Genomic DNA, 19,193 nt, shown 5'->3' on the forward strand with positions numbered 1-19,193 from the left:
CACTATCAAACCTTTTAGACTAGGTCACAAACCTTAGATCCAAATACCAAACCTCCAATCACACAATAGAACCTTGGAAATAAAGTTTTAATCACTTCCACTTTTCTCTGCTCAAATTCACATTCCACTTTCTATTGTTTATAATCACTTATGATCGATACTATTCCATTTCATATAATAAAGAGAAATGTCCTTCCTTTATACCAAGTCCATAAAACAATTCCCTGAGTTGGTTGTTACACATTCTCAATTAATCATTATAGGACCACATTAAGAACACATTACACTTAGTGATAACATTAATCTTCTATCTTGCAACTTGAATATATCTCCATCCACATAACATTATACAAGCGAGATTAACCACATTATCAACAATATGTCTTCTTCATATATTCAACCTCAATTCTCATAATAAAAACTCTGCTAAGAGATATAACAAGTTTACGAGAATATGCCTCTATAAAATCTATCTCAGAATAGACATCACCAAAACTTACCTAACTTTTTCTAGACCTAACATTTCTTCTTTTGATGTTAACTACATATACTAGATACTTAGAAGTGTCTCTCATAACTTTGGATAGTGAGAATACTCAACTAGCCACCCAAACCAACTTGATCTTTCTACTGTTCTTCTATCATATATGACAGAAGACTGCTATGTTGTCATCAATGAAAAACTCATTCATGAATGTAACATATCATCATAGTAACATATCTACAATACTCCCCCATAGAAAAATATCATCAGCATTCATGCTTACAACAAGAAAAATTATAGATTTCTTCATTTTCTTTATTTTTACACTTTGTATTCTTGTTGTTTTGTTCTTAATTTGGTATCAAAGTATAGGAATGTTATCATACCCTAGTGTAATGTCTCCTTCTTAATGCATTCTTTACTGCTAGTGTTGTAAAAGTAGCTCATATAAGAAAAGTTTTGATCCATCTTTCTAGAAGAGGAAAACAACTATGAAGTTTTCATGTTTGAGTTTATTTTCTCAAAATTTGTAACCTATGTATGTTCAACAATCTAATTTTGTGTAAAGGACACATAAAATTTCTTTATTTTTTGTTCTTTGATTTCTTTAAAATGACAAGTTTTCTTCTAATTCTTATCTAACTAAGTCAAATAAGTTAGATGGTTCTAATTATGTTAATTGGAAATTTAATATGAAAAATTTGATGGAGGGATATAATGTTTGGACCATTGTAAATGGTTATGAGGCTAAGCCTACTACACCTCTAAAAGTTGTTCAAGTGGAAGAAAAGAGAAATAAAACCAAAGATTCTTTTATGAATTTTTGTAAATGACTCTGACATCCCTCATATAAGGGATATCACTACTTCTACTACTACTGAGAATGAATTAAAATATTTTTATGAGATTACAAATAAAATTTTAAAAAATTATTTTTAAAGGGTAAATTAATTTCAATTAAAATGGAGGAAAATGAAAGTATTAGTGATTATTTATCCAGAATCAAGGATTTAAGGGTTAAATTAGTTGACATTGGTGAATCAATTTCAAGTAGTGATTTAGTTAATATTACTTTGAATGGAATAATAAATGATTATCAAGTATTTATTACCAATTTGGTTTGATAAAATGAACCTTCTTTGGAGAATTTGGCAGGTATCCTTCTATAAGAAGAAGAAAGGAAGAAGTGTATGAACAACATATTTCAGAATGTAGATTTAGCTTTGATGACGAATGACAAGTCCATTCAAAGGAAAAAAATGGTCAAAGAATAAAGGAGGTAATGAATTTGGAAAAAGTTATAAAGAAGGGGTACCATCTAAACCAAATATGAATAAAAATGGTAATTGTAATTATTGTGAAAAGTTTGGACATTATGCTTATGAATGTAGGAGAATTAAGTAAGATGTGTCCAAAAATAACAAATATGAGGGTAATTTTGTGAATGGGCATGAGGATGCAATAAGTGGTAACCTTCATAATTTAAAGGTTTGTTTCTAATTCTTCTCTTTTAGTTGAACCAAGTTATTTTTAAATGATTGGTTTATAGATGTGGAAGCATCAATTCACATGTCATGTTATATAAATTAATTTTAAAAAATTTAAGAAAAGGATGATGGTAGAAAGGTCTATTGAGGAGATAATAGATCACATGATTTAAAAGGATGTGGTGATATAAGTATACAACAAGTTAATGGTCAAACAAAGAAACTTTCTAATATTGTATATGTTACAAAAATTAAGAAGAATTAATTTTCAGTTTTAACAATTATTGATCAAGGTGTAAAATTTGAGTTCTTGAAGGTAGGATACCAAGTTAAAGATATTAAAAATCACAATAATATGATGTTGAAGGAATCAGGATAGGAGGTTTGTATGAACTTGATATCAAAATGGAAAATCATCATGCAAAAACTTCTACATATGTGTCTACATATCTTAGTTCTCTACAAAGAAAAGAGATGGTGCAAGGCCTTCCAATATGTGTGTGGTCCTATGAAAACTCAATCACTTAAGGGAGCATCTTACTTTCTTGTCTTTGTTGATGATTGCACTAGATATGGAAGACCTCCCAAATATCTTGTACTTAAATCTCCTTATAAACCTCTCCTAGTGATTAAGCTAATTGTTAGTGATTTGAGAATTTTTGGAAGTAACACATACTACCATATTCCAAAAGAGAATAGAAGAAAACTTGGGTCAAAGTCATTCAAATGTGTATTTTTTGGTTATTTTATTGATCATAATGCCTACGGGATGTATAATCCTACTACTCATAACATATTTTGTAGTCGAGATATTATATTTCATGAATTTTTATAAGGTGTTCAAGAGGAAGAAAAGGAGGACAAAATAATTTCATTGAAGCTACTTCAAGAAGATAGTGAAAGTTTAGATACTCTAGATCAACAAACACATTATCAAATTGGGCTTGATAGAAGTCAAGGCAAAGCTAATCTACCAAAAAATAAAGTGGTAAGAAGATCAACATGGCCAAGCAAGGCACCAGTCAGGTATAATAATTATGGTTTGATGACTCAAGTAATGAGTGTAGATGAATGTCAAATTAATGAAGAAGCTAACAATCATAAAGAATTGATGAATGCAATGCAAGAAGAATATGATTCTAATATGAATAATGATACTTGGGAATTTACCTAGATTTCTTGCAAGTAAAAATCCTATTCATTGTAAATGGTTTTTCAAAATAAATTTTAGTTCTGATGGCATTGTTGATAAATTTAAAGCTCTGGATTAGTTGTAAAAGGGTACTCACAAAAGGAAGGAATTTATAATGAAGAAATATTTGCACCAATAGCTAAAATGAATACTATTAGACTAATGATTTCACTTCCAACAAAATCTAATCTGGATATTCATCAAATGGATGTTAAAAAAACATTTTTAAATGGTGATTTAAAAGAATAAATTCATCTTGTTCAACCTAATGGTACTATTTAAAGGGGAAAAGATAAATTAGTATGCATGTTAAAAAAAAGGGAGTATATGGTCCCTACTTCAGCTTTGGCCCTGTGCTTAGCTTAAGTCCTTTTCCTTGGCTTCATCCTACCACTCCCCTTCCTTCTTAACTCAACCTCACTCTATGCCTCTTTTGGTGGAGTGTCGAGGTCTCCCCAATCCTTTTAGTGGGAAGGATGGAGTCCTTTGCAGTCTCTATTAAATCCCCCTCCTCTTCATTGGCTAATAAGGAAGGTTCCTCATTAATTATTCAACCTAGTAGGGGCTCTTCTAGAGACAAGGTTTTGGGTGCTTCGGTAGGCGGCTCTTCCTCTCCAAAATCTAATTTCTCCTGCACACTTAAGGGGGACATTATATTGATCCATGATGACATCATTAATGACTTTTGAGTGGGCCAAAACTATCCCTATTTGAATGGTCCCTTCTCTTCAAGTTGACTATAGACTAGCTTAGAAAATAGGCAACCTCTTTTTGGTTTCTTAAATGGTGTATTAATATTAATTCCCTCCTTAATGGTTTACTTGTCTTCTCCTTTGTGGTAAAGGGGAACTTCTTGTTTGTGCTCACAAATGGACCTTGGTTTCTTGGGTCAAACACAAATAACATCCTTAATGTTTGCAAAATAAAACCTAAGCTATGCCTAGTTGTTGATCTTGGTGCTTCCACTCTAATGTGGTTCATATTATTAGGATTCCTCTAGAGGCCACAAACTCTAAGGTTTTCAGAGGTACAATTAAAATTTTTGGATCCCTTTTATTGATGGATAAGATCACTTAACAAAATTTATCTTTTTGTTTTTCATAATTGGTGTTTATGTCTTTGTGAACAATTCCTACGTCTGTTACTCTTGACTCAAAGTTGGGGTCCTATTCACAACAATTGGTTTTCAAAAAAGAAGATATGTTATATGTGCAATGAAAACATTTTGGCTATATTGACCTTTATTGTCCTTCTTCTTCCCTCAAATTGAAAGGGAGGGCCAATGAAGTCTCAAAGGGTTGGGTTTTACCCTTGATTGTTCCTATGGTTTCAAAGGTCCTTCCTAGTAATTTGGGCCCTACTCTTCACTTGGTTGAGGATGGATTTATTATTTCTTTACCCCCTCCTCCTAAGGTTATCCCTCTTCTCATTCATACTCTACAAAATAACCTAGATGAGTCTACTAGATCCCTCCACTCTTCTTCCTTGAACTCATTATAGTTGGTTGAAGCTATGATCCTCTTGAAGAATAGCTTGGGCATTTGTGTGGTTTTACCTTTCCTAAATCTCTTTCTCAAGATGAAATTTTACTACTAATTATGGGTCCTTTGAGGTCTAATCTCCCATATTCTCTTTGGGATGCCAACTTTGTTTCAGAGAATGACATTACCAAGGAATGTTAGTGGATGAAGATTGATAAGAAGAACAAAAAAAGGTATAAAATATATATTGGCAAAAGGTAAACAAGGCATATCAATATGCATGGGAAATAACCCCTTAACCAAGGGATGTATGGATGGAAACTAGGGGGCTCCTATTGTTAAGGGTAGTCCTAAAGTGGAGGTCAAATCCTATTCTATAGGGATGGTGCAACTTCAAGAGGTTGTTATTTTAGCACTTTATTTTATTTTTATTATGGTCAAAATACTATCTTAGAATCTCAGGGGTTTGAACAATCACCTAAACCATGATATATAAAAGTGAACATTCTTCTAATACAAGAAACAAAAAGTAATAGAGATTTTATAGAAAGGACAATGAAGTTTGTGTGACCAGGTATCTCCTAGTTTTCTCAAGATTCTCAAGGTGCTTTGGGAGGTCTTGCTTGTTTTAAATATAAGAGGAGTAACTGAGAGGGGAGGGGTGACTTAGTTACAACAAAAATAAATCTTGAATCCCTTACATGTCAATAAAAATTAAAACTCAGTGAAAATAGAACTCTATTATAACTCAACAAATACACAGGAACTCGGTTCACACTAACAAATGTTGAAGCTTGGTAAACATTGAAATAACTTAGCAAATGCCTAAAATTAAAATTTTAAAATATTATTTATGATTGGTCATACTTTAACTTAGTTGAAAATACATAAAGGAAATAGCATGAACACAATTGACACCAAGATTTTAATGTGGAAACCCAATTTGGGAGAAACAACCAATTGCAACTAGTTACTGATTTTCACTCTTCTAAAGTGAGCCTTGTTAGAAGCCAACCCTATTAAAGGTTATAAAACACACTATTAGGTGTGACCCTTTTAAAGGATTTAATCACCCTATTAGTAGTGGCCTTGTTATACATCTTTAGACACTTCAATAGAAATGCCACCTTGTTAGAGGATTTACAAATAGTTGTTAAGCCAACTCTATTAAGAGATTTAGATCATTGCTACAATGGATAGACAGTAACATTAAGATGACCTAATTTATGATGCAACCAAATTATTGATTAAAAATCTCAATTATAGCTTGTATACTTGATCCTTCTAGGTTAATTATATCTTTGCAGCCCAACAAGGATATTCTACTCGTCCTTCTAATTCACTTCCTCTAAGCATCATCTTATCTTCAATTATGTTCCACACATTCAATTCTAAACTTGAGCTTATATTTATATCTTAAACATTATCAAGTTGGATTGAATATAACTTATAATCTTCTTAGATGGCTAGAACCAAAAAACAAAACAATTTAACTCAATATGCCAAAACAAGAAAATCCTTCATTAGTGAACCCTACCTAGTAGATACTAACTTCAAAAGTGATTTTCTTGTGTTAACCATATGAACTTAATTAACACTACATATTCACAAAGTTTCTTTGGTAACCAAGAGCTCTTGGTTAACATTGGTTCAATCCAACATTTCCTTCATTAACTAACTGAGCTCAGTTAATACTCAACTTCTACAAACTTCCCTTTGTCACCCAAGTGAACTTGGTAGACACTATCTTCTGAACTAGGCAAAATTCAGAATTCTCAAAAGATATAGGAAATTTTCTTCAATGCCCAAGTGAGCTCAACATACACTGATTGGAAATGATATGACATTTTTTGTAACATCAAAGACGATACATAATTAATCATTTTTTTCTAAAAGTCTCCCTCTTTTGCATTGATCGAAACACAACATCTCATAATACAATGAAATTTTTAGAGAAAGAATAAAGTAAGGAGCATATCCTTAGTTTCATTCTAATTCTCATCCTTGAGAACTCAACTCCCTCTATTAGTGTGAACTCCCTCTACCTTTAGTTCCTTCCTCTATCAATAAAACTCAACCTTCAACATCTTCTTTGGATAGCAAATTCTCCCTCTTTGGTATCAGACCAAGTTCTTCCTCATTGACATAAAAAAAAAAATTTTGATATGATAGCTAAACTCTCCCTCTTTGACATCTCATGTCAAAGACATTATCTAGTGAATTTCAATGTACCATGTGTGTTGATTCATTTTCAATGTTCCCTTATCAATATTGCATCAACTATATGATCTTCAACATGCTCTAGTTGATGCATCACTAAACTTTATTTAGTGAGCTTCAGATAGGGGAATGACCCCTAACTTACCTCTTAGATATAAAAATGCATCCTTAGGTAATGACTTAGTATGTCTGCAATTTGTTCTTTAGTATTCACATATTCCAATCTTACTTCTTTATCATGTACCAATTCTCTCAAAAATAATATTTAAAAGAAATGTATTTTGTTTTGGTATGCAACACTAGATTCTTTTGTATATTAATTTCACTAGTTTTATCATAGTATATAACCACTGGATCCTTGATCTCAATCATCATACTTGCCAATAGTTGCTTGAACCAAAAAATATTAGAACAATTAACTATTGCTACCACATATTATGCCTCTACTATGGATTAAGAAATAAAATTCTATTTCTTGCTTGTCCAAGACACTAGTCTTTTACCAAGAAAGAATACTCCACCACTAGTACTTTTTCTATCATCAACACTTCCTGCCCAATTAGCTATGAATTCTTTCAAATCCAAATTCCCTCCTTTTCTGTAACATAAACCATAGCCTTTGGTACCTTCCATATATCTCATAATTCTTTTGATTTCCATCATGTTATTTTCATTTGTATTTTCTAAAAATCTTGTCACCATACCAACTACATGTGCAATATCAGGCCTTGTATGCACTGCATTCTATAATTTTCCAATCATTGATCTATATGTGGTCTGATCTACCTCCTTGGAATCATAAGTTTTGGAAAGCTTATTTCTAGTAGACATAGGAGTTCCAATTGGTCTTGAATCTTCCATTCCAAACTTCTTTTGTATCTCGTTGATATATTTAGATCGAGTAATGTGGATACCATCTTTCTTCTACTAGATCTACAATCAAACAAGCAATTTTATGTCTCCAAAAAAAGACATCTCAAATTATTTACTCATTTTCTTATGAAAATACTTTTCACAAGTCATCATTTCCTTTGAATAAAGTGTCATCCCCAAATATTTGTGCCAACACAATCTTCTTGTCTTGTCCTTCTTTGAGATATAGACTATTGTTATCATTTGTTCTTTGAAAACTAATCATTGTCAAGTATTTATGAAGTCTTTCATACCAAGCTTTGGGAGCTTGCTGTAGGCCATACAATGCTTTGTGAAATCTTTAGACCATATGTATTTTTTTGGGATCTACAAAACCTCTAGGCTATTCTATGTAGACATCCTCATCAAGAATTCCATTCAAGAATACAAATTTTACATCCATTTAATAAAATTTAAATCCTTTGTAAGATGGATATGCCAATAAAGTTCTAACACCTTCTAATCTTGCAATAGGAGAAAAAGTTTCACCATAATCAATACCTTCTTCTTGGGAATAACTTTACATCATAAAATTTGATCACTTCTAGAAGCTTCTCCATATTCATTTAACTTATTTCTAAATACCCACTTTGTGCCAGTTATATTTTTATCCTTGGGTCTAGGAACAAGAGTCTAAGTTTTATTCTTCTCTAATTGTTCTATTTTCTCATTCATTTCTTCACTCCAACTTTCATTATCCAAAGCATCTTTAACATTTCTAGGTTCAAATTCAGCAAGCAAATATGTACCTTTCAATTTGTTTCTTGTCATTGTTCTATTTAACTTGTCTCCAATGATCTACCAAAGAAAGATGAATGAAAGATTAATAAATGATCTAAATTTAGAAAGAAAAATTAATGAAAGAATAAGAAATGAGATAAGATCTGAAAAGAAAATTAGTGAAAGATTAAAAAATGACTGAAACACTAAAAGCAAATCAATGAAAGAATGATGAAATCTCAAGCAGACATGGTTCAACTGAATGAGTAGAATCTCTATAGAAAAAAGGGTAAAGTAGGAATTGGATACAAAGAAGAAGGTTCCAAACAAGGTGCACAAAGCAATCAAAGACCTACTTGCAATCACTGTGGTAATTCAGGTCATACATCAAAAAAATGTTGGAGCAATGGTAAAGAAAAATTTAATAGAAAATGCTACAATTGTAGTTAGCATGTTCACAAGTCTAATTAATGCAAAGAGAAACCAAAATTTGAGGGCAAGTGTCACAAATGCAAGAAACAAAGTCGCAAGGCATCAAATTGTGAAACTAATTCATTCAATCTAGAAGAGCAAATTGTGAAAGCAATATTTAGTTGGGACTACAACATTTGGTGTAGATGTCATTACTATGGAGAATATGGAAACATTGGCATGAATTGTATTAAACATCAGACTAGGAGAAGAGGTACCACCATAAGATGTTTCACTTGTACCAAACTTGGTCATCAAGCCAAAAATTGCATGAATACAAGTAAAATTGAAGATGAAAAGAAGGCTAAAGTAGATAACATTCGAAAGCAGATGAGGTAGCAATGGATCCTTAAATCTACCAAGGATGCTAGTTCAAGTAATGATGGTCATGTCACTCAAGAAGTGGGTGACTCCACCATTTTCAACTAGGTTTCCAAAGGAAAATTGGAACTGCATTATCAAGATCACACTCAAATAGTTCCAATTGAAAAGTGACAAAGATCAAGATTAGTATTCAAGATAAAAAAGGATCACTGAGGAAGATTGATACCAGTTATCACCAAGTTACCTTCTCTATCGAGTAAGGTTGGGTCATAGACTCTGCAGAGAAAGGTCAGGAGTAACAACACAGATGATTATTGAGTCACGAAGCCTTCACCAAGTAATTAATAGAATAGTGGATGATAGGCTATTGAGCATAATGTCAAGCAAGAAGTCAAACATGATGTCAATCTAGCTACCTTTGTACAAATAATTAATGGAAAAGTTATAACAAAAATCATGAAATCAAATTCATTTTTCATCGTGAATCTACAATGCTATTGCGAAGAAGCAATTTATAGAGCAATCAAGCAATTTCAAGAAAATTTGTAGAAAATTATCGAGTTTTTTCATATTTTACTGAGTACAATGGCATCAAGTAGTAGAAAAGTGAAGAGAGGGTTTGAGATGTTGGTTCAAGGAGGCGAGAGGAAAGTGCCAAATTTTAAACTTGTGCTCGCAATTGCAAAAACCCTTGACGCAGCTAAAGCTAAATCACAAATTCCTCCAAAGTTACTCCTTATTAATGACATTCATACTCATTTCAAGTGTTCTATTCAAGAAATTGAAGCCCTAGAAATGAATGATGCCCTAGGTGAATTTTGTATTAATGGAATTCTTAAACCTGAGCATAATCATTTGGAAGACAAAGGTTTGACTCATATTCCCCACATGCCCTGAGATTTTCAAGTAAAATGGATGAGATACATTCTAAGTTAGGTGCATAATGGTCAACTATGGCTTGAGCAACCTGTTGTGATCATAAAGAAAATGATTCATCACATCTTTGGCCTCCCCATGCTCACCAAAGCTAAAATTACAAAAACCCTAGGTTGGGCTGAGCTAGAAAAGAAAACTCTACCTCAGTAGAGGAATGAAAATTAGTAGTGTAATAGATGCAAAACTAAAACTTGGGATTTTGTCATAGCACATAAGATATATAGTTCAAGCTCTCAATAGTGTATCCTATGAAGTTGTAGACTTGGCTTACAAAGTGGTGAAAAACAATCTATCTTATGATTTGGTAGACCTATTATTGAAGCAACTCAATAAGAATATGAAGAGTATCAGGAGATCAAAGAAGAACCCCTATAAATTTTGTTCACTCTTGACATGTTTGAATTTTTATGTTTAGAAGTTCTTCCCTTTCAAAGGCAAGGTAGTATGGAGAAAAGATGTGCCTATATTATATCAAATAAATGAATACATTGTAGAAATGGGAGAAAACTATGTTAGCATTATGGACAACTAATTCGAAGTTTTCAAAGAGAAAATAAAAAATAGGTTTAGAATACCTAAGAAGTTAGTTAAGGATTACAAAGATGATATATGCTTTATGATTGACTGTGAGAGAGTTTACATTCAGGCAGTGAAGCCTAGAATTGTATGGGTAAAACCTCTTCCTTATGAGGTAAATATTGATGAAACAAAGGATATTATTGAGGCTTTAATTAATGAATCTATTTTTCCAAAGGAACCTTTTTTTGGAACCTATGATGAGGTCAAGGCAAGGATAGAACTAGAGATAAAACTCCCTCAAGCAATTAACAAGAGAAAAAGGAGGATAGCTAAACTAAAATCTAGCACACCTATCATGTTAACTAAAGGTAGAAGAGAAGATGTAGAAGAGGTAGAGGATGAAGAGTAATTAGAAAAGGAAGAAGAACCTATGAAGAAGAAAGGCAAGGTGATCATCACCAAGCCACCTAAGCCATCCACTGATATCTTCACAAGGAGGTCCAAGAAGAAAGATAGTGAAATTGTCCTTAGCAAATATCCTCCTATCTTCCAAGAAAAATTGAAATAGATGGAAGAAGGTGCAGGCATAAAAAACTTCAAATCTTTGAAGTATGAAACAAGAATAGAGGCAGAGAAGAAATAGGTGGAAGAACTAGTGTTGACCAAAATGGAAATATGGAAGTATTCACCAGATTAGATAGCCTCTCAAATCTCCAATGAATTATTAGAGAAAATAAAGCCAAGATGGGACTTTGTAATGTAAATAGCAAAAGACATTTATGCACAAACCCTAAGGTAATTGCTACCAAGAATAACAAATGCTGAGGTAAAATAGTTTTTAAGAAAAATGAATACAAAATGACTCTTAGATTTAATACATGTTTAATTTTGATCAAGGATATAGAGAATGTGGTTAAGAATGACACTAGCATGTGCAAGAATTTTTATCATCTACATAAATGAAGTGACTTCCTAGTAGATGTTAAGGATAATGATGATGATAGTGATGATGATGAAGGAGAAACTTATACTAAGCCCACTCATTTTGACAATAAGGAAGATGAAGAAGAGAAAGAGGAGGAAGCTACCGAGTAAGATAAAGAAGATGATGAGGAGACTAACCCAATGAAGATAGTAGCCATAGTCATTGCCTCACTTCCTCGCTGTCCAAGAAAACTAGTAACTATATCAAGCTTGGAAATAGCTTCAACAAGTTTGATTGTGACAACCACAGACACTTCAAATGTCCAATCACTCTTTGCCCCCATTCAACTCAATGTATCTATAGTAGAAGTGACTTCCACTTCATCTACTAAGTTGCAACCTCTCACCTCTTTAGCTACTAAGTCATTAGCTATGAATATAGCATCTTCTACAATTTTGAGCTCTTCAACAGTAAGTATTTTAGTTTTGTCTACTTCAGTTTTGGATTTAGCAAGCATACCTATTAGTATTCCATTGGGTAGTACTATATCAATTTTCACTACAAGTACTCATATAGCTACAATTGTTTCCATCCTAGATACAAAGGCATTAAGTATAAGGATAGTTGAACCTAAGGTTCAACTGAGTACATGATTTTTGGGTAGAGGAAAAGAGATAGAGGAGGACATAGACTTAGATGAGAAAATAGAAATTCCCAAATGGGACATTGATAATCTTACTGTGGATCAAAAGCACATAGTTTGTGAACTCCTTTAGAAGAAGGTAAAACAATAGAAATTGAGAGAAGAAAGAGATAGAGAATATAAGATTATTAATGATGCTAAAAAAATTTTATCTAAGGCAATATGTATTGAGGTACATTCTTCTCAACCTATTTTTTTTCAATTAGTAGAAGCAATCCAAAAGTTTAATGAAGACACTAGTGGATAGGATAAGTTAATTGAGAAAGCTAAAAACAAATTTGACAATAAAGTGCTTGAGCACATTGCTCAAAAAATTACTATTCAACAAGTTGAGCTTTCATCAATATTGATCAATTTTGAATCATATTGAACCAATGTGACATCATTTTTTGTGAAGTTATGTGATCTTTCAGAGTTCAGTAAGGAAATAAAGAGCAAACTATCAAAAATTGATGAGGATCTGAAAGCCAGTGCTCAATAGTTGCAACTTGACCATAGTTCAAGCTCTACACATCACCTGAAGATCAAACTTTTGTTAGACATATCGACATAGTTGTTGAGAGAAGAAGCAAGGATCTGGTCATCACTAATTGATATTCAAAATATAATCCTTCCTATCATGGATACAATGTAGAAACATATTATTTACTGAAAAACCTTGATCCATGACAATAACTTCTCTATTATAGATCACATGATAGAACTCTCTATAGAAGAAAAAATTGCTCTACAAAAATGCAAGGTTTTGCAAGATAATTTGGATAAAACCCTGGCACTTATTCTTAAGTTACATTTTGATTTTTTTTAATCTCATATTGGTGTCTCCATGTAGATAAGTTCTGAATAAATCTTTGGCATTATTGTCAAAAAGGGGAAGATTAGTACTGTTGAGGTACATGGTATGCTATATATAGAGACACATAGTATGGGAGAGAAAAATGCTACGAGATGATGTATAGTATACCTTACAAAGATAAATTTTGAAAAATCTCAAAAAAATATATTCTACCAAGCCAGTATCACATGGTGATGTATATAAGATTTTGGTTGATAAGTGTTTTTGTCACTAATGCCAAAGGGGAAATTGTTGACATATCAGTCAAGTTTGTTATTAGTAACACACACTTATTTAGATTTTGTATGGATGCTAAGCTCATTGAATAGTATATAGTGTTTTCCATGTAATCCAATAGTTACCTAGCATTTCAATGGTTACCAAGTATATTTAGTTAGTGTGAAGCCCTATAGTTCAAACCAAGTAGATTCAGTCTATCAGTTCAACTTGAGTAGTTCATTGGTTACCAAACATTGAATTTCTATTGAGTTTGTAGTTCAAAGAATGTGAAGCTAGTGTTAACTAAGTTGTATGATGATTGTGTGTTTACCGAGTGATTTAGTTTATGCCAAGTTACATAGTATCTATTGAGTCACTAGTGTAGACCAAGTTTAAGAATAACTTGAAGTGACCAGTATGGACCAAGCTTCTATGTATACTAAGTGCATGATGATGCCAACTAATGATAGTGGGCACCAAGTATCAGAACTTCACCAAGTTCATCTTCAGAACCTGAGTGTCTTCATTTGGTCTGACTTTGTGATATATGTATTAACTTGTTTGATGGTCGACTTTGTAATTTTGTGATTTGGATTTATATATATATATATATGTAATGTATTGTATCACATCCATATGCATGATAATAAAAGGTGTATGTAATGCAAGTGTATGAATGGTAATATAAACAAGCAGATAAAGATTCTTGAAGGCCATATCAACACAAGGAGCAGTAGTGAAAAATCTATCATAGAAATGTGATCAGTAAATTCAAGGAATCTCTATTAGCAATCCAGTTGTAATTCAAAGATTTACTATTTCATTTTAACAAGTGAACTAGTCAAAATCCTTTCACAAGGTAGACTTAACAATATTTTTTAAATCTCTTAATAGAGTGCGTACTTCATTATGTGTTTGTAAAACCTCTAATAAGGTGTACCTAGTAGTCCTAATTGCTCCTAATAGGGTAGATCATCAAAATTTATCATTGTAAGCCTTAATAGGCCAACTTTATGCTACCGTATTAAAATTTTGTAGATTTCATCCCCATCCTAGTTTTACTTTCTATTTGAAAGGTTTCTAGGTCACCAAATCATTGTGTTCAATTGTTGTGGATGCTTTTATATTTTTAGTTCCATATGCATGCAATTAGATCAGATGTGATAAATTAAATGTTGAGTGGCTGATTGGATTCAAAATTGAAATTGGTGTAGAAATTTTAGAAGTTACCGATTCACCCCTCCACTCTAGTAACTTAGCATAGTCTTGAATATTTCCAACAAGATACACATGCAAGGTAGGTAGCATAGGACACATTGAGATTATGGAAACCTATAGAAAGTTATGTTAAAGGGGCATTGAAGGATGAATTCAAAGTTGTAGATAGAAAAGGGTTGACCTATGCCCCAAATTTTCCACATATTTTCAAGAGTGAATGGATTAAGATAGTCCTAAGTAGAATTCATGACAATTATATATGGTTGGATAATGGACTAGTGAAAATCACCAAGAAAATTGCACATAGAGTAACCGGATATCCAACACTTAATCGACCTAAAACCATGAGAAGTGAATCTAAAGAGGTCATTAAGAAGAATATAGGGGCAATGTGGAACTATTAGAAATACTTTAGAATAACTAGGAGGGGGGGAGGGATGAATCAGTTATTCAAGGTCCAAAATGTCCTATTCAAACTTTTCACTAAGTATAGTGAACCCATTAATTTATTCATTCATCCAAGCTTTAACTTTTATAACTAGCAAGTTACTATAAATCAACATGCAAGCATAACACATAGAAGATCAACACATAACACAACGACTCACGTGGAAACCCAATTTGGGAAAAACCACCAGTAACATGCTACTTAATTCTCACTCTTCTAATGTGATGCCCTATGAAAGGCTTACAACACACTATTAGATGTGACATTGTTAGATGATTTAACCGCCTTATTAGAAGTGGGCCTTGTTAGAGGACTTTAGAACATTCACTTGGAATGCCACCTTGTTAAAAGATTTACAAATGGCTGCTAGGCCAAACTAAGTCCATAGGATTTCATATCTAATACAATTTCTAGAGAGTATTACAAAATATTTGACCTAACTACAACATACAACTTATCTTGTATATCTCAGATCACTTCTCAGCTCATACCATTGCCTAGCCTTCAATCTCTACAACTTTGATAGCTTTCCCTACTTTCAAGCTTAGTCTCCTTGAGTCACCATGCTCAATGTACTAGTGAAATCATCTCTTTTTGACTACTTGTAGAAGTAGAGCCTCTGTGCTCTTCCTTCACCTAGATGCCTTCTTGAAACCCTTCTAATCACTTTGTAATTTGGCTCTTTAGCAATAGTAGCATCAACAACATTTTCTTCTTGGTCTATGGCTCCTTAAATATAACTCTTGGAGTTCCTTTTCCAACTCGATTCTTCCATTCTTTAATTTCAATTCATATGGATTAGGTAGGATTCATTGCATCTAACCCATATTTTGTTTCCTTTAGAAACTTATTGAATAATCCTCTTGAATTCACCTAAAAAATGGTTTACATAGAATTTTGTACCACCATATCATCATCCTTATCTTCCAACTTTATAAAATTCAAGGTAACCACTTTGTCAACTTAGATTTAGTGAATCTTCATCATTTGAAATAATGCAGTAGCTCGACACTATTGAAATACTATTGTTTGACACATACTATGTTACTCAACATCAACTATATTTTTTCTGATGCTCGGCACCTGAAGATAACTTGGCACCAACTGAGTTTTTTTGATGCTTGACACTTGAAATTCACTTAACACACACTAGAATTTCCTATTACTCGGCTCCAACTAAGAATTTTCTTGAATTCAACTAAATTTCTTGGCACCCACTAATGATCTTAGTTTAAGCTTTGCAGTCAACCTCGTTACAACTTCTTCCTCCAATGTTTTCTAAGTGTGACCAACCTTTATATCTTTGAGTATGTTATCAATACATCATTTAACCATTATCTTGAACTAATCCTTGCACTTCATTACAACATCATAACTCAACCTTTCCCTTAGGTACTCTTGTTACATCTTTATTGATCAAATCCTCTTCATCAATCAACTAAGTGATAGTACTTAGATCTTATAAGAAAATGTCATTCCTACAAATAGTAGATTTGATATCAATGATAAAAAAATGATTGAAAACAACAATCTTCCTTCTTCTTCCTTCTTTGCAACAATCTCCCTCTTTGATCTTCAACAATGAGCTTTTCAACCAGATTTCCAAAAATCTCCCTCTTTGGTATTGATGGCAAACCAAACTAATCAACCATCAGACTAAACTATTTAACCATCTGCTAACTAGGTTAGAATAGTAAGTTACATGCCAAAAAGTAATTTTTGTATTACCATTATTTTTCACATCTTCTTCTACTATCTTGATTGCTTCATTTTTGCTTCTCCCTCTTTGCTACTGTATCCTTTGTTCTTTTTTTTTCTCCCTTTGTATTAATCATCTTTTGCTATTATGATAAACTTTTGATTATTTTTGTCAACTTCTCCCTCTATCTTCATTTGATCAATATCTCCCTCATACTTTTATCACATGCTATTGATCAATTGTCTACATTTCTCCCTCTTTGACAACAATGCCAAAGACATATTAGCATATTAATATGTAATTGTAACTTTTGTAGGTTCATTCAATTTCTCCCTTTTTCACCTTACTTGTGATTGATTTGGAACTTCAACACTTCTACTACTTTAGGCATGAATCCTAAAGCAAGCATCCTCTTCATCAATGTGTAAAATCTTTTAACATCTAGCTCATTTGATGTAGAGCATTCTGAGTTTTTCTTCAAGTAGCCTTGGCTAAGGGTATCACCCCTAACTTACCTCTAAGATACTCAAAAGCATCTTTAGGTAATGCTTTTGTCAAGATGTCAGCAATCAGTTCCTTTGAACTAAAATATTAAATCTTCACTTTTTTTTCTTCCACCAACTCTCTCACATAGTGATACTTGATTGTAATATGCTTGGTTTTAGTGTGCATTATAGGGTTCTTTGATATGTTGATTGCACTTGTATTGTCACAATAAAGTATCATAGGCTTAGTTACTTCTTCCTTTATACCTTGCAAAAAATGTTTGATCCATACAATATTGGTGCAATTTATAATAGCTACAACATATTTGGCTTCAACAGTGGATTGTGAGGTATAGCTTTTCTTTTTGCTGGTCCATGTAATCAAAACTGTTCCTAAGAAAAGTGCTCCTCCACTAGTTCTTTTTCTATCATCAATGTTACCTCCCCAATCTACATTAGTGTAGGCTTTTAGTTCAAATTTCTCACTCCTCTTGTAGTAGAAACCAAAATCATCAATTCCTTTCAAGTATCTCAGTATTCTCTTTACTGCCATTAGGTGATTTTCTCTTGGATTTGCAAAAAATCTTGCCACTATTCAATAGCTAATGCAATGTCTAGTCTACTATGTACAACATATTTCAGCTTTCCAATCATTGATTTATACAATCTTTGATTTACTTCAATAGGCTCGTCATTCTTGGATAGCTTATCTCCTATCACCATTGGTGTGCTAATTGGTTTTGAGTCTTCTAACCCAAATATCTTGAGTAACTCCTCAATGTATTTGGATTGGGTAACAAATATGCCATGCTTTAATTGATGTACTTTTAATCAAACAAAGAATTTGATTTTTCCAAACATTTACATCTCAAATTCATGCTTCATTTGATTAGTGTCATGCCATACTTTTCACAAGGTGAAAACCCAACCAAAATGTTTTTTTTTAGAGTGACAATAGGAGCACAATCAATTCTTGAATCCAGATGGGATGAGGAATGCTAGTAGTATAAGGGGTTCACTTGGCATAGCATCTCAAGGTCCTCTTGCGAGGGTCTCCTTAACTCATTTTCAAACTACATAGAGTGAAATGGTTGTGAGCTCTCATCTCTCTCGTGCCCCATAATAACCATCCCGATTACCTAGCTGTTATAGAATTCTTTAAAGTAGATTCTAAATCCAATTTACCCTTTACTTTTCATTTTTATTTTATTGTTATTATTATTATAATAATTATTAATATTTCCATAAATTTTCTGCAAGTTCTATTATGATTCTTGCTTGACATATACCCCCTCAATTATATAGGTAAATTATCTTTAAAGTAATGTATATCTTAGAATTAACCCTAAGATTCTGTATGTCACTTAAATTACATTCTTCCTATTTATCATAAGGTAACATATTAATATCCTAAACAATTTTAGACCCTTTATATAAAACATTTCTTCTTACTTTTCTTTATATCCCATTAACACATTATTATAGTACTCAATACTTATTTACCTTACACTAACTAGAACCTAAACCCAACTAATCATCTACCTAATAGAACATGTCAACTTACCTCATTCATCTTTATTTAATAATTTCTATAAATAACATAGGCTTTAGGTTAATGCTACTCCCTAGAAGCCTCATAAGCTAGGTAACTTAATAAAAAAAATTTATATCCAAACCAATAATGCCACTCTGTACTCATCCTGGAATCTATTTATGCCAATCAACTTGACTTCTAATTAATTACTAGGCTTTATAAACTCCAAACAACACTCATTCCTAAGTAGGCAACTTGGGAGAAGTGCAGTTTCCAAGGCAAGTGGGGGAAAATTCTTTTGTAACTCACATGTTTTGTTTAAGTCAAGATAATTAATCTCCAACTTGACTCCATCAACTTTCATGCAGGTCGATCCCCACT

Source organism: Cupressus sempervirens, chromosome 11, assembly GCF_028749045.1.
Source record: "Cupressus sempervirens isolate cs-2001-9-10 chromosome 11, ASM2874904v1, whole genome shotgun sequence".
Classification (NCBI taxonomy): domain Eukaryota; kingdom Viridiplantae; phylum Streptophyta; class Pinopsida; order Cupressales; family Cupressaceae; genus Cupressus; species Cupressus sempervirens.